The sequence below is a fragment of the Caloenas nicobarica genome, chromosome 2 (assembly GCF_036013445.1).
Source record: "Caloenas nicobarica isolate bCalNic1 chromosome 2, bCalNic1.hap1, whole genome shotgun sequence".
Taxonomy (NCBI): domain Eukaryota; kingdom Metazoa; phylum Chordata; class Aves; order Columbiformes; family Columbidae; genus Caloenas; species Caloenas nicobarica.
The window spans coordinates 98,164,135-98,178,853 of record NC_088246.1 but is presented as its reverse complement, the minus strand read 5'-3'; positions in this window follow the sequence as shown (position 1 = coordinate 98,178,853).

The following is a 14,719-nucleotide window of genomic DNA, read 5'->3' as shown; positions in this document are numbered from 1 at the left end:
TTAAACTAAGTGTCCTTGCATAAATTCGTATTTAGATTTAGTTTTGTATATTCTTGTGCCATTCAATACTCACCTTTTCAGAAAGGGTGTTCTGACTTCAGGGTCTTCAAAGTGAGTAGTCTTAAGTGAAGTTCCCAAAAAACAGGTAACTTTTACAAAAACAGTCAAGCTTCTTCCATTATACTATATTACTATTTCTTACACTTGCAGTCAGTAATAATTTTTAATGCTATTGATTACTTTTCTGTAATTTTAGAAGATAAAATATTTCATGAAGTATTACTATTACTTCTTTCCTGATTCTTTTTTAATATCATTGTATTAAGAGAATTTCCAACTCCAAGGTGGGGTGAAAAGAGAATGTAGGAGAAAAATAAAAGGTTCTATAGTCACATATCGCCTCTCTCAGAGTGTTTTCATTCACATCTGTGGACTACTATTTGCACTTAACAGTATTTTACATATATATAGATCTAAAGAAATAGAAAGGATGTACAGCAGAAAAACAAAACAAAATAAAACAAAACCAACAAAAACAAACAAACAAACAAACCCCCAGACAAATATAGAGGAGTGTTTGTGACAGATGTGTGAGAACTGAGTTCTAATATGCACATCAGAAATCAGACCTATAACAGAGAAACTAGGTTTCTCAGAATCTCAGCAAAATGCTGCCCTAGCATTTTAACAAAGCTTTAATCTTCTCATCTTCCAAGGAGGTAAATTCTCCTGAAGAATGGGCTTAGAGACTGAAATGAAAATCACAGACCAATTTGGATGGATCTACATCTTTATGAAAGTAGATGCAAATGACAATTAGAGGTATGGCTAAACGGTCTAGTCTGGTGTTTTCCCATATCTTGGGATGTGTCTGTGTCTGCGTGGTCAATGGTGGCTGAGTCCCTATTCGACTACAGGATCCCAATTGTTCTCACTGCATAACTCTGCACAGATTTGAGCTGAGCATGAGACAGACATTGCCTTTTGAGAGGAAACTCAGTAGGGTTCAGAGGACAATTTGCTGTGGGATCTGTTCCTTACAGACAGACTTATGGTGCACAAAGTCAGCAATGACACCTATTGAACCAATACAAACTATTATCACTTTGGGGAAAGGGCCTGATTCTGGTGAAAAATTAAGGACTCATGCACATAGCATAATGTGGTACTGTATTCATGAATTTTTCCACTGCCAAGGCCTCAGAATTACAGAGTGGTGGCCCTTGTGTCTGTTGCAAGTACAGAAGCCATGGTGAGGGATAAAAGCATCACATAATAATGTGAATCGCATCAGTCATCTTCTTTCCTTGAAAACTGACGTCCCTCATCACCTGTGAGATGTTGCTTATGAAGGTGACATATAGATATACAATCACCACAAAGACTTTGGAGACCTCTACATGATCATAACTGTGGTAGACTTCCTTACCCCAAACTGGCTGCTCACCTACTGGTGGATTTTCAGGCTCAAGTGGCTGGTGGTAACAGCAGGAGGCCTCAATGTTACTCTCTCATGCTCAAATTCTGGATGCTCTGCTGGTTATCTCAGAATACAAAATGGCCACACTAACACATGGTCTTCTCTGTACTCCTCTCAACAAAGGAATGATTACTCAAAGTCCTAGCCCTGACCACATCCCTGGCTAATGCCACAGACCTGTAATATTGGCTCATACCTTTGGCAACAATGTCTTGTATATTCTGAAGCACCAAGTCTCCCAGGATGGCGACATCTATGCACACAGTGAACACTTACATATCAGCACTGCTATGCCTTCTCAAGCATAAGCAGCAGAGGCAGCAACAGCAGAAATGCAAGCAGCTGATATACTCATAAGACTTTGCCTCAAACAAGACTGTCAACATGTTTCACCCATGGTTTCCTGATTTGAAGCCTCTCCATGTAGTCATATGCTATGCATGAAGAAGGGCACACTAGACAGATTTGTGGGTGAGCAACCTCAAGGGCATAGGGAACAGATACTGAGCCAGGCCATGAGGACAACTGATACACATGGAGGACATGACCAGTCCACCTCTAGCCAGTGCCTGCCTTGAACAATAATGACGTGAACAGCATCCTCATCCAGGTGGCCTAGAAGTCAGAATTTACACCCTGACATCAGTCACATGATCATAGAGACATAGCTTTGTCTTAATTTTGGGTTGATAGCCCAAAGCACAAATGAAAGAGCCTCAGTACCTCTTTCACCACCCATTCTTCAAAAGGACATGAAAAAAATCACATACTTTAACATGAGAGACATCGGAAGAAGGTTGTGGAGGATGCAGAATAAGAACTGTCGATTTTTATTCTGGAAGTGAGCCATCCATCCATTTCTCTAGGAAAGTAATGCTTACTACAAGTGTAATCACTGTAACTGAATCATTATGTTGTCTGGGTTTTTCTTTTCTCTCTTACTGCCTTGTTCAATACTCTGCCCTTGACAGTATATCTCTCCAAAGTCTGTTTCACTGAATAGCCTTTAGACAGCTCTGGTACTTTTTAAATACCAGATTGAAAACGAACTCAGATAACAGATAGAAATCATATATAATGGCAAGAGAACAGAATTAGTGGAAGCTTTCTAACAAAAATGGTATTTAGAAGAGAAACGATTAATCAGGATTGGTTGAAATCTCCTGTAATGATGAATAATTCACTATATAACTGGTAAGAGTATCACTAGCCTGTATCACTATACGTTTGGTTCAACTGAGAAAATCACTATGTAAATAGAAAGAGCACAGAAGCACTCCAAGGCCCCTGTAACAATGGGAAATTCTTTATTTAAATGATGGAATTAACACCAGCCTGAGGCTTTCCTGTGAATTTCTGATGTAAAGCTGCAATTTGCATATCTGTGAGTATGTATGATGTAGATTATCACATATAAATAAAGATCTGCCTAGCTCTCTGAATTTTTCCTATATGGATCTATAAGTAATAATGTACTGCGTCTTTTGGATTTCTCTCTGTGTAAAGAAGCATTAACTGCCTAGCATGCAAGAGTGATTTAAATTAGTGGTGTGTAATAAATGGGTGGGAAGCAGTCTCTGCACAGTGGCCCCTGGAGTACAGCTGTGAGGGGGTAGCAATAGCCCAGTTCAGATTGGGAGTGTTTGGCCCCACAGATTTCCTTCCCTTGATTTCCCCTACCCCTGAAATTGCCTGTTAGTACATTGTGGGGTGAGGAAGAGAACAACTGTGGCTGTTGCATGGCCTCCCTGAAGCCCTGAGCAACAGCAAGCAGGAACTCAGTAAAAGCTCATCTGCTTCTACGGCAGCACACAAAACATAGAGAAAAGCCTGTGAAATAACCAACAAGCAGCAGCCCACCTCTCCCAGCAACTAACAACAAATGTCTTGGTCACCTGCACCCTTTATTAGGTGAGGAGAGAAGAGAGCCATCACAGATAGGCAACTAGATCCATCTCAGACTGGGGATCCTCCAAAGATAGGGGCTAGGTGCCATCTTGCTCCCTTGGCATCATCTGACACACGCAAAGGGAATGGGACAAGGCAGAAAATTGCATCGAAGTACAGCCTATATAATCCTTGACCACGCACTAGCAATCTGCTTTGATCTTTTGACTGGAGTGGCATTACACTAGGAAGGAATTAACACTGAGCTGAAAGATAGAGATCTTCCAACATATGGGAGACAGTATTGATCCTTACTCCCTAGTAATTCTCCCAGCTATCCCTGTTCCCCTTTTGCTATGTGGTACCTTGCTCTACGTGTTTAATCCTGCACTGTTAGTGAGAGTCATTATACAAATGTAATGACGTAGCAGAGATGACAATGTAATCTATCATTTCTTCCTGTAACCGTGATTTTGTATGATATTAATTCAGGCGGATCTGGAAAGAGAACCTTGACGTCTAAAGTGGCAGCACCACACTCACTTTGTCCAGCTTGGAAAAGAAACACCCGGAGTGTGATAATTGCAAAAATTCATGCTGCAGTTTGGTGTCACTTTTTATAAACTGGACTGATGTTTCTCATCCTTTGGTCTATGAACCACCACCAGTCTAAATGAAAATAACCCTTGAAACAAATGCCAAGAAGATAAACAAAAATAGTCCCTAGATTCACACACATTTCGTTTTAAGTGAAAAACAGAAGCAGCATGGCACAAGGTGTTTTTTTCCAAATCCCAAAACACTGAGTTGCTGCATTAAAAATGGTTGTGAGACACTGAGCTAAAACATAGCTAGACCATGCTTAAGCATCTGTTGCTTTTGCAATAATTGATAGAATTTCATGCTTTCTCATCCTGAGTTCCTAATTTAAATTTCCTCTGCTGATCAAAAATGGTCATCCCTTTTCATTCTATAGCACAGACTATAAGCACTAGTAAAGTGCTTCAAGGCTGAAACAAGGAATTTTGATGGCTAACATCCTGCTACCTGCACATAAATACCTGAAGAATATGCTGACCTTTTGTTTATCAGCTATCCACAAATGATTTTTCCCCCCTCCACAACTCATTCCTAGTCCTAGACCTGAAAAAGATGAGATCCGTTCTGTGAACAGTAAAGTTAAGGTATATGGGGAAAATCACATTTTTGTCAGAAATTAGGACTTTAAGAATAACTGAAGGATTTCCTGTTGAAAAATGCCACATCTGGAAGTGAATTTGAAATTTGTATTAATATTTTACAGTTACATGTTCAGTGTTAGTACTTTGGCTAATGAAATATGAACTTTTCACAATAGAATGCAGAAATACAATGTGATTAAGGCTTAGGTTATGAGTCTTGGGAACACAGAACTAATTTTATGTTAGCTAGGTAACAAGGTTTCCACTGAGGAGCAACTTCCTTGAAGAAGATAACAAAAGATAAAAATTTTCATAAAATACAAATAGCAAGCACCCTCCAGAGGTCAGTAAAAGCCACCAGGGACACATGGCATTTATGCAAGAACCTTAAAGGAATTCAGTTATTAAGTATCTGAACTACTATTAACTTAAATAAATTTGGAAGAACAAAAGATACTAAATACTCTTGGTTTTAAGGACGTGTTACAGAAATGCAAACAGGAATCATTGGCAAATTGTTAAAAACTGTAATGAAACCTAACAATAAACTAGAGAAGAGTTGACGCAGCTTTTGTAAGAAAGCCATGCCTCAAAGATCTGGTCAAAACTTTTGAAGGTATGAGCAAGTATATGAGTAAGCTTGAACCAAATGACACAATGTTCTTGAATTTCCAGGGGTTTCACCCAGGGTCCCTTACCATTGGCTTCTGAAGAAAGCAAGCTGTTATGGAATAAAGGGGAAGACACCTACAAGGATACACAAAGATAGAAAATAGAGAGTGTGAAAGGAAAGTTACCAGGGTGTGCCATGAGAATCTACACTGCCATCTATACCCTTCAGCATGCTCAAAAAAATATGTTGAAATGAAGAAAAAAAAAAGAGCTAACAAAGTTTGCTGAGGTAGAAAGTTATGTATAATAGTCAAAACTAACACTGAAAAGCATTGCAGAGGAACCAAAAAAAAAAAAAAGGGAAGGCGCACACAAAAATATTCTTAACCACACAGTTTTGGATTCTATGTTATCTACCATCACTTGCAAAGAGAGATTGAGGTCTCCAGAAACATCATTTCACTTTTCTGTAGCAGAGAAAAAAAGCAAAAACACTATTCGGAAGTATTAAGGAAAAACAGTAAAACAAACTAACCTCATTATGCGACCATTAATTTTTTGTTAACTCCTACCCTGAATACTCAAGTGGCTCTAGCCATCTTATTTTAGAAACAGACCTTACCCAGAAACACTCCAAATATTGGGGGGGGGGGGCGGGGAAAGGCAGAAAGGAAAATAATTATAAAGGGTATGGAATAACACAAGAAAGGCAAACTAGACCAGGATTTTTGGCCTGCAAATGAAGGTACTGAAGAAGGATGCAATGAGGATCTGGAAAAAACAACGTTGTTTCGCCTTCTTCCCCCAAAACTCTTAAAAGAGCATTTAGACAAATGATATATACATCTAAATGATATTAAGGCTGGAGATTATCGAACATTTTTTCATATGTGTTGGTAATTATTCACTCAGTCTTTTTTATTACTGACACAGTTTTCTTCAGAATTATGAATAATTGCTAAAGTTTTCACAAAAAAATCCATTGTATTGTTTGTTTCCTTTTTGCTTTGTATCTGGCTGACTGCTACACCCAAAGAGCTTTCAAGGTGACAACAAAAATATTTCAGGAATGCATATTTATACCTTTATCTATTTATAGAAGGTAGCGACTCAAAGAAGTTCTCATTATACTTTTTTCTTTCCACAAATGCTTTTGTGCATATTGTTATGTACTAGCAAAATGAATGAACTAGCTACTTTAATTTTCACCTGAATACTAAAGTCCATTCTGAAATATTTTTTAAAAAGTTACAAACAGATTTAAACAAAAGGGAGCAAGGAAAGTAATGCAGGTTTGCAGAGAGTTAAGGGGTTGTGGTCCCCTATATTAGCAATACTCAAATGCCCAGCTTTGCCCTACCTCGCCTAGGCTGCCCAGCTGTGAATGTTACCATGGAGGATGGAGACGCAGGAAGGAGTCCTAGAATGAGCAACAGATGAAAAACACTGAAGTTAAATGCCTAGTTGCAAGGCTTCGTTCTCGACAAAGCAGCTGGGAGGTCAGCCAAAAGAAATGAAGAGAAAGAAACAAGCAGCAAGCTGGAGGAGGTTTGTATTTGGTAAAGAGGAAATGTGCCAATACAAGGGTTTGGAGGTGACTGTGCAGAAGCAGAAGTGTAAGTGAAATAGCTTATTTTGATGTGACAGCATTTTTTGTAGATTCGAGGCAATAACATAAGTGTTGATAGCAGGTTTCTAATAAGCAATTTAAGGAGTCCCAAGTGCCTGAACTAAAGTCATGTTATGAAGGGCATCAAGGGGATTCAAAGATGTTAAACAGGAAGGAAAACAAGCAGCACTCTATATAGGAAGAAGTCATGAGAAGGGAGAAGTAGAGGGAAAATTTGAACACAGCAGTTTCAGGTTTTAGCTTCCCAGGTTACATAGTTTGTCACCCATTGCAATGAACGTAAACCAGAGCAGAACAGAAAACTCCAGAGTGATCAAGAGAAAAATATGACAGAGAGAAAAAATGAGTATAGTTAGAAGAAAAGAGGGATCAGATACAGTAATTTTTTATTAGAAGCTTTTGGGATTTTTATTAAGAAAAAAATGTTAAGTAGCCAGAAATTAGCTTTACCAAGGCTTGATATTGTAACTAAAAGCTGTCAGAACTAGGAAGCTGAGGAAAGGTAAGGATATGAAAGTTAGGGTAGTAACTGTAAACATCTATATATGGTGAGGTAAAAAGGCATAATAATGAAAAACTATCAAGAGTTTCTGTAGGGCAGAGAGTTATACAATTCCATGCTAGAGGAGAGAAGTAGCCAGAATACTACATAACACAGCACATAATGTGATTAACAGGGCAAATATTTTTAACAGGTTTGAGTTATTAATTGAAACCTTGCAAAAGACTGCACCCAAGAAAAAAGATTATTTGCAGTCATCCTTGTTTCATGTTCTAATTTCATGCAAGGACCAGAAACGATACAGTTGTGCAACATCCAATACACTTTTTTTTATTATTAACTAAGAGGTTTATTAACTAGAGGTTTTTCTGTCTGAAGTTTGTGAAGCAGCTGTTTACAATGCATTCTGAGGTTGAGAGAGGTTTCCTGGGATAAATCAAAGCCGGTCACATGCTATGTGGTATTTCCACTGTGTCCTTGATTATCTAAGAGCACAGCAAGTAATCAAGAGTATCTTTCCAGCTCAGCAGAAGCTATTTCCACTTACATTCTCAGAAAAAGAGGCTTCACTTCAGCTGAAGTCTTTACTGTGGCTGGAAAAATTGAAGGCTTTCTATTTTCCCCCATGGGCTACGTGTCTTGTGTCCATCAGTAACCTAGCACATTATTAGCTACAGAAGTTTTAACGGGTTATGGGAACCTGTATTTTTAGTTCCCCTTCCCGTGCAAAACACAGGATTTTATATTACTCTTCACAGATTGGATATACATCACTTTCCACTGCTAAAATCCCTTTGTAAACATATGCTGCTGTCAACTGGCTGTGAGTGGGGCTATCAATGCTGGAGGTGGCAGCTCTGCAGGGAGTTCGAAGGCATCCAAGGAAAAGCAGCTTTTTGCTGGTGGAGTGGTGCTGTGCTTCTGGCGCTTTCCCTGTTCAGATGGGGTGAGGCACCTCCTTGCCACCACTGCACACTGGCTTTTCTAAGGGACTGCCCAGCCCCACCATAAGTGATGGAAGAAACATAGCTCCCACTCACAGGCAGCTTCTCGCCTTATTCCTGAACTTCTCCTGCAGGATCAGACTAATGTCATTTGAAGGCCTTCTCTTTCATCCCCACTCTCCTCTGTTCCATCATACCCAGGACACCTGTGTGTTTATGTCTTTCTTCTATTGGAACTGGGAAAGGTATCCAATGCCAGACTGCAAACGTCCAGAATTAACTGGCTAAACATTGTTAAGTAACCAACATTCAGCCTGGAAATGTCTGAAGACTAGAAACACAGAGTAATTGCAAAACATTCCCAGAAATCTTCTCCTTCACCTTAATTTTCCAACACACAGGAGTGCTAACTCTCCAGCCATACTGAATTTCTTCTCCTAATTTTTCCCATGTATTCAGAAAGGCATTTATTAGAAATATCAGTTTATACACATCATCATAAATACAGTTATTTGAAGTTTTGTGCAGATCATTTCATCCTTTCATGAAGAAGCATTACATGGGATAGTAACTCCCAATATTGAATAAATGAAGAAAAAAAAGAAACAAATTAATTTTTCCCATGAAAGCTACTTTATATTAAGAGTGCCATCTGCTGGCATGATTGAAATAAGGCATTGTTCATAGGCATAGAGGTTCAATAAAGTTTTGTTATGCCTTGTTAAGGGCACATTTCAACTCTAAGCTGTTTCACACTTTCAGTTTTATTTATTCATGGCATAGCCTTTACAGATAAAAGGGCAGTCAAGCACAGTGGTGTAGATAGCTCTTGTTGCCTGAACATGGGGGGAAAAAAAAAAAAGCAGTATATTCGCATTTTTATATTCGAATTGTGTCTTTGCTGTTTTGGGATTTCTGTGACTATTTTGCGTTTTTAACATCACTGCATTTTTGAAACAATCATTTTGGAGAACCTGTAAATTAAAAATGAGTGAGATTTTCCAAAATACTGTGGGTGGGACTTTTAAAAGTACCTGCTTTCCACTTCACCTTGTGTCAAATGGATTTGTATAAATGTAAAGCAGCTTCGAAGTCCAACTTGTAAAATTCAGGTTTAGAAGCATATTACTGATAAAATACTGTTGTATATGTGCTTGGTCCCATGAATTTCCATGAATTTTCTCCAAAAGCATGTGGATCTATCCTTCATGATCCCTAAAATGCTACTTAAATACCTTTTAAAAATACTACCTCCTCCATAACAAGGATAAAAATAAAGTTGCCTGCAGTTGGCAGTGGGGTGTTGCACAGTCCTAGGTCCTGGACTGTGCCAACAAAGAGCTGAACAGTGAGAAGAACTAGAGGAGATGAGGATGGAGGAAAGCAGGAGATAGTGTGTTACTTTGCTAAACACTCTTCTGTCTAAAACCAAAGTCAAAGTAACATTGTCCTTTGCTAGCTCAACAACTACTTATTGAAGAAGTCTGCTTTGCACTTAAATGTTACCATTATTAGCAACATTTGCACTTCAGGCTATACTGGAGAAGTGGGGAAAAAAAAATCTTAGAAAGACCTCATTCACTGCAGGGACAATAGAGATTTTTATTATTCTAAGACACTGGAGTTCAATTTCTGATTTCCATCATGTTCACAGCAAAAGGTACTTTATTGCCTTCTCCAAAGAAATTACCATTCAGATTGCAGCTCACTCATGCTCCCTCCTCTTACTTCTTTAAAGGCCATTACGTGAAAAAATGTATCAGACCAGTTCCTGAATAGTTAAGCTCCTTCCATATCTCTTTTCCAGTGATAACAGCTATTCCATTTTGCTTTTCTTATAATGTTGTTTCACATCTGACTCTTTGTTTGGCTTCCTCTGCTTTGTTGTGCAGTTCCTATGAATTACTGAGGCGGTTTTCAGTTGAATCTTGCTATCCAAATTAAGCACTCCTATTTTTAACTACCCACTTCACTATTATACTCATAGTATTTACTTCTTCTTTACTGTCCATTCTCTTATCAGTCAGGTTAGAAAAAATCCAAGAAGGCTACTTTGCTCGGTACTCAAGTAGGCAAACATCTCAAACTTTGCATTGGTGCTTTCACCCATCCTGCTCATACTCATTATCTTGGCAAACATTTGCCCTTTGGTTCTAGGAAACAGAAGAATTCCAACAAAGATCTTTAAACATCTTCCCCTGTGTACCACAACCCTCTTTGAGCTGCTCAAGCAGGATTCTTTTTCTTACAGTCAAATGACAGAATGACAGCAAAAGGATCCTTCCCCAAGCTCTTCAAAATGGCTTTCACTCATGCCAGCCCCTCATAGCATTCTGCTTGGACAGACTGTTTTCTAGATCCACTCTGATGACAAGTCTCTTAATATTTCTTATCTTAAAAAACAATCTTTCAGAGCAACGTGAGGCTTCTGTGAAACTCTGGTCTTCTTGCTTCCTTTTTGTTTTCAACCTAGCTCTGCTTTTCTCTTCTCTTCTCTTCTCTTCTCTTCTCTTCTCTTCTCTTCTCTTCTCTTCTCTTCTCTTCTCTTCTCTTCTCTTCTCTTCTCTTCTCTTCTCTTCTCTCTTCTCTTCTCATCTCTTCTCTCTTCTCCTCCCCTCTCCTCTCCTTTTTCTGTCACTAGCCCCTACTGTTATAATTTGCTCAGTCTCTTTTTTCTTGCCACTCAACATTCTGTCTCTAGCTGTTGCACCTCATAACTCCTTCCATGGAACAAACTCCTTCCACAGATTTCTTTCACATACTGGTATTTTCCTCTGCCTTGTCATCATTTTCATATATTTCTAGAGGTCTCCTTTTCATCTGAGGATCTGCCAATCAACCCATCTGCAATTCCAGTTATATGCATGCTTTTTCTTTTCATCTCGTCTGTCATCCTCGCACAGATTTCTGTATTCTATCCTCATTTCTAGCTGCATTTCAGGCTCTCACACCTTTTTTTTTTTCATGAACATTATGAGATGACCCTTCATGCATATGTAAATTCTGTCAGAAACTCACTGAAGGATAACATACACCTTACAGCTCCTACATCATCCATCTTCATAGTTTCTGCCATATTTTGGTCTTCTCCACTGGTGCCCAAGTTGCTACAGTTTTTCTTCCTTAACCTGGGTTTCAAATAAAAAAATAAAATTTTAAAAAAAAAAAAAGGAAAACACACAAAAAAAACATCTGCATACCAGAGTCCTCTCCAAAATCCTTCTTTTACTAGACTCTTACCAGCCTCTAGTTGCTTTGATTCTGACACCTTTTTACCTACATTAGCCCACCACTTCATTTAGTGTTAACTATGATCAAAGGCCATGATCAAAGACTTCCTCTTTGTGCTGTTTAAACTAAGCCATATGGCTTTGCAACACAGCTTATCTAGTCTTGTTTGAACTGGTCGTGCACTTCCACGCACAGCCATCACTTCCAATCATAGTAAGAGATCCATGTGGATTTTCTGATGCAGTTATGCCAAAGCTCACATTACAGTTACTCCAGGCAGAGAAGTCACCTGGTGCTTTGGAAGTCTGAACCAGTATTTCACAACTCCCCTCTCATTCAACAATAAGTGCCTGGCTGGAGGTGGGCATGCTTTGCTTTTGGGTTGTTGGTTTGGTGTTTTGGTTTTGGTTTTGTTTTGCTTTGTTTTTCCTTTTCAAAGGTAAAGCATCAAACCAGAGTTTAAGCAACGGCAACAGCACAGGGTGATGCTGCTGATAATTTGGGAAAAAAATGTTGACAGTCTAAAACCTTTCTAATGCAGCTGCTGATATCAATAAATACAGGGGAGGACTTAAAACAATATAATGGCCCTCTCAGCCCAGTCAGAATGAGCTGCTGACTGTACGCTCCCTCTGAGATAGTATAGTTCATCGGTGTCTGGAAATTACTGGTTCTCCTTTCACCTCTTTTTACTCTCAAAATAAAAATGTGAACCAAAATCTAAATTTGAACTTAACTCTCCAGAGGTAGAAGGTAAAAAAAGTGTCCTTTGCTTTACCTTAAAATGCCTGCAAGCACTTCAGTTGCAACCTTTCAGGAAACAGCAACCTGTATTCATTATGTTACCCAACACTGCAGTATATTATAACTTGCAGGAAGGCCATATCTGCAAAAAGTCAATAGTGAGAAATAGAACTGGAAATACATCCCTTGATGAACTTTAAGTATTTTTTATATCTGAAACCAAGACTCTTAAGTCACTGAATCAGAAATAATTGCCAAGCAAACTGCAGACCCCATGGTATTTTCTTAGTTTTTGTTATATAATGTTATAATTTTTTTATCTGAAGACCAAAGTGCTATATGTTATACTTCACTTCTCCTGGAGTTTCATTTTACAATAATGTATATTATCTGGCTACTCTTTACCATTTCTATCATAAAAACATAATATTCAGAAAATACTAATGCACCGAAGCATCTTCCAGAACTCTAATAGCATGAACACTAATATATTGTTCTGTTACAGCTAAGACTTGAACTAAAGAATCAAAATAAAATGTTTATAAATGCCATATATTAGACTGCCTGATTTGTTATAAGGTAATAAACAGGAAAGCTTGCATCTAGTCATTCGTGGTTGTTAAATAAGATTCTTTGTGACTTGCAAAAAAACTAGAACACAATGAAGAATTATCAGTGCATTCTCCACAGAAGTCATCTACATGTGTTTATTTAATAAACAGAAGATGGCTTTATTATACACATTTGATTTCCATATGCAATCGTCTCCTTATCTGTCACTTGTATCTAAGCAGGGTGCTTTATACAAATCTGAAAATGAAAAATTCAGAGCAGGGCACAGGAAACTCATTTAATGTCGAGTGCAGTCAAAATCAAGATTTCTTTATTTGTAGTAACAACGCTGTTAAATCAGAAAATTACTCTCCTTTTCTGCATGTCCTTCTTCCTTTACAATTCAGTTGTTTGATCATAAATTGTCGAGTGCAATGACTTGTCTCCTCCACTTTCCACACTGGTCGAGACAGATTAAAAACTCCGGCATACCACCAACCAGTCTCAGCATACCATTAGCATATATATGAGATTTGAGACATTTTCTAATATTCTCCAGCAGAACTCATCTGTCAGCCAGGTGATGAATTATAAAAACTCTTAGCTTGTTTAGAAAAGAGGGGGAGAGTGAGAGAGAGAGAAAGAGAGAGAGACAGAGAGGAAAACATTATCCCACCTTTCTTTTTCATTTTACCCATCCACCTTTGCAGTTAGTCATATAAATAAACACTAACCTCAATAAAAGAAACATAATATGAAAGATTGTAACACACGAGCAGCAGTACACAATTAAAAGCTAATGAAAGTGAACAGAATTATGGAGTGGTCACTGATTTACATAAATAATATTTTAATACTTTTTTTTCTACCCAATATTAACAAAGATTCTTAAGGTGCATTACAGTGTCCATACAACTATCATGAGCTGGTAAACAAACACAGGGACTGTTTAGAAAATACTGGAATATTAAAAATGCCGGATTCAGGCGCTTCGTGGAGAGTTGGGTTTTTTGTAATCATTTGTGAGTTCAACAACTTTTCATGCACGTGCTGAAAATTTCATAGATTCAAGTAAAAAAAAATATTCTTTACCTGCATTTCTTTAACCTGTTTGGGGTTTTTTCCCTGGCTGCAAGGTGGAAAGTGAACAATGATATCTTACGACTGAAATGAAGAAACCTATGTGCAATATGAGTAGAAAACAACAAATACACAATGTCAGAAATAATGACTATCGTTTCAACGATATCAGTAGGTAATAACAGCTTATATTCAAAAACTATCAAATTTCTACATGAATGCTTTATATTAAAGAAGGGTTTATATTTATCATAGTAATTTACATAATCATTAACTCCCAATACCATTTATAGCACCTGATATTAACTAAAAAAAATATTTATATTTCCCATGGACTCTTGGAATTAGAGCTGGGAAAACATTAAAAATATGGACATACATTTTTCCATAGAAAAGAATTCTTAAGAACAAAGCTGTTTACAACCTCTAGGAAAATTTGGCAAATACAGTTAAAAAAGGGCAAAAGGAGATTTTTTTTGCAAATGTCATTTTATTTAATGCCAACATTTTTAGTGTATTCATTTTTGTGTGCCAAAAAGATTTGTTTCCATGCTTGGGGCAGGGTGGCGGAGGATTTATTCCTGTTTTCAAAGTGATATTTTTGTTTAAAAATTAACCTACCCTGAAAAAAAAAAGGAGAAAACAAAAACAAACAAAAATCCCACAACATTTAGAAGAAACCAAAGCAACTGAAAATGAAATAAAATGCTTATTTTTTGTGTGAGTTTTACTAAAAAAAAATATAATATAATCACAATGTCTAACAGTGTGACAAAGGCCACTTAAAGGTCTACTTAACTAGAAGCTTTGTTAATAAATGTAAAAGTGAAACAATGCATAAACTAACTCACTTTTTACCTGTTAGTAGCTTTGAGT